Below are 2,944 nucleotides of genomic sequence, written 5' to 3'. Positions count from 1 at the left end.
GCTTTGTCTTCAGCGGTTGTGTCGGGAAGGTGAGCATCATAGAATTATGCATGGATTTTATGGGTCAAACATGTATAAGACTTATATACAACAGTGTCATAGTTGTTTTTTTTTTACTTTATACAAGTCATTTCGCATATCTGTTTGAATTATACGTAGAATCCATAGCATTGGATCCACACAAAACAAATATTGTTTGATGATTAAAAATGAGAGAAGATTTAGACATTTATTTGGAGGGATAAATTAGAAAAATAAATGTTAGGATTTGGATTATAGCACCATAAAAATATGTGCTGTAATCAAAATTTACCCTACTAGTGAAACCATATCACTACAGGGTGTGTTTTAAGCCAGACATTGAAATATTAAAGAACAGCTCAAGTGTTAGTGTTAGATGCCGGTGAATTGATTCTGATTCATAGTGACCCCGTGAAGAGCAGAGCAGAGCTGCCCAAACCTGTGCCATCCTCACAGTTGCCCTTTTTTTTTTAAACAGTTTTATTAGCACTTCATTCACATGTGATACAACTCAATAATTCAGTCATAGCAAGAAGAGTTGCACAATTGTCGCCATATTCATTTCTAGAACATTTTCTTCTCCCTTGTACTCATTATTCATGTAGTTATTTTTACAATTGTTGTTATGTGTGAGCCCATTGTTGCAACCAATGTGTCCATCCGTTTGTTGGGGGCCTTCTTTGTCTTTCTATAGTACCAAGCATGATGTCATTTTCCAGGGACTGGTCTGACGACATGTCCACAGTATGTGAGACAAAGTCTTACCATGCTGGCTGGCCTCTGAGGTGTGCACTTTTGGCTCTTTTGGCAGTCCATGGTACTTTAAATATAATTGCCGACACCGTAATACAAACACATTGGCTCTTTCTCAGTCTTCCTGATTCACTGTTCATATGGTGTGCATAGGATACAATTGCAAATACCATGATTTGGATCGGGCACACCTGGGTCCATGAAGTAACCTTCTTGCTTTTCAACACTTTGAAGAGGTCTTGTGCAGCAGATTTACCCAATGCAATGCATTTTTTTTATCTCGACTACAGCTTTCATGAGCACTGATTGTAGATCCAAACAACATGAAATCATTGACAACTTCAACCCTTATCTATTTATCATGATGTAACCTATTTGTCCATTTGTAAGGCTTTTGGTCTTCTTTACATTGTGTTGTAATCTATACTGAAAGCTGTAATTCTGGATTTTCCTCTGCAAGTAGTTCAAACCCTCCACTGTCAATCAAGAAAAAACATGTCATCTGTGTGCCACAGGTTGTAAAAAGACTTCCTCCAATTCTTCGAAAATATAAGTTCTCTGTTTTTTTGCTTAGCACACAGATTGAATAAGTATGGTGGGAGGATACAACTCCCACCCAGACCTTTTTAAATTTTAAACCACGTAGCAGTTTCTTGTTCTCTTCGCACAACTCTCTTTTTTAAAAATCATTTTATTGGGGGCTTGTACAGTTCTTTTCATAATCCATACATCCATCCATTTTGTCAAGCACATATGTACATTTGTTGCCATCATCATTCTCAAAACATTTGCCTTCTATTTGAGCCCTTAATATCGGCTGCTCATTTCCCCCCTCCCTTCCCGCTCCCCCCTCCCTCATGAACCCTTCATAATTCATAAATTATTATTATTTTGTCTTATGTTACACTGTCCAGCGTCTCCCCCCACCCTCTTCTCTGCTGTCCAGCCCTCAGGGAGGAGGCTATACGTAGATTCTTATAATCGGTTCCCCCTTTCTACCCCACATACCCTCCACCCTCTAGGCATCGCCACTCTTAGCACTGGTCCTGAAGGAGTCATCTATCCTGGATTCCCTGTGTTTCCAGTTGCTATCTGTACCAATGTACATCCTCTGGTCTAGCCAGATTTGTAAGGTAGAATTGGGATCATGATAGTGGCGATGGTGTGGAGGTGGGGAAAAGCATTTAAGAACTAGAGGAAAGTTATATGTTTCATCGCTGCTACCCTGAACCCTGACTGGCTCATCTCCCCACAACCCTTCAGTAAGAGGGTGTCCTGTTGCCTACCGATGGCTTTGTGTCTCCACTCTGCACTCACCCACATTTACAATGATATGATTTTTTGTTCTTTGATGCTTGATAGCTGATCCCTTCGACAGCTCGTGGTCACCCAGGCTGGTGTGCTTCTTCCATGTGGGCTTTGTTGCTTCTGAGCTAGATGGCAGCTTGTTTATCTTCAAGCTTTTAAGACCCCAGACGCTGTATCTTTTGATAGCCTGGCACCATCAGCTTTCTTCACCATATTTGCTTATTCACACATTTGTCTTCAGTGATTGTATTGGGAAGGTGGGCACCTACTGGTATGATTTTTAGTTCTTTGATGTCTGATAACTGGTCGCTTCTACACCTCGTGGTCAGACAGGCTGATGTACTTCTTCCATGTGAGCTTTGATTCTTCTCAGCTAGATGGCCGCTTGTTTATCTTCCAGCCTTTAAGACCCCAGATGCTATATCTTTTGATAGCCGGGCACCATCAGGTTTCTTCACCACATTTGCTTATGCACACGTTTTTCTTCAGCAATTTTGTCAGGAAGGTGTGCATCCTGGAATGCCAGTTTAATAGAACAATGTATTCTTGCATTGAGTAAGTGCTTGAGTGGAAGCCCAATGTCCATCGGCCTTAATACTAGACCTATAAATATATGCACGTAGATCTGTTTCCCCACACTCTTATATAGATAAGAGTACATTCCAGGCTTTCAACCTTTATAAATACCCTTTGCCACCTAGTTCTTTCTTCTATTTCCTTTTACTTTCCTCTTGTCCCACTATCATTCTCAACCTTCATTTGGGTTTCAGTGATTTCTCTCGGTTACATTGCCCTTGCTGAGTCCCTACCAGGCCTCGCACACCCTCCTTGCCACTGATTTTGGATCACTTGTTGCTCCCCT

Source organism: Echinops telfairi, unplaced genomic scaffold (assembly GCF_000313985.2).
Source record: "Echinops telfairi isolate 266 unplaced genomic scaffold, ASM31398v2 ScPeMD7_70;HRSCAF=299, whole genome shotgun sequence".
Taxonomy (NCBI): Eukaryota; Metazoa; Chordata; class Mammalia; order Afrosoricida; family Tenrecidae; genus Echinops; species Echinops telfairi.
Note: the sequence above shows the minus strand (reverse complement) of the source record.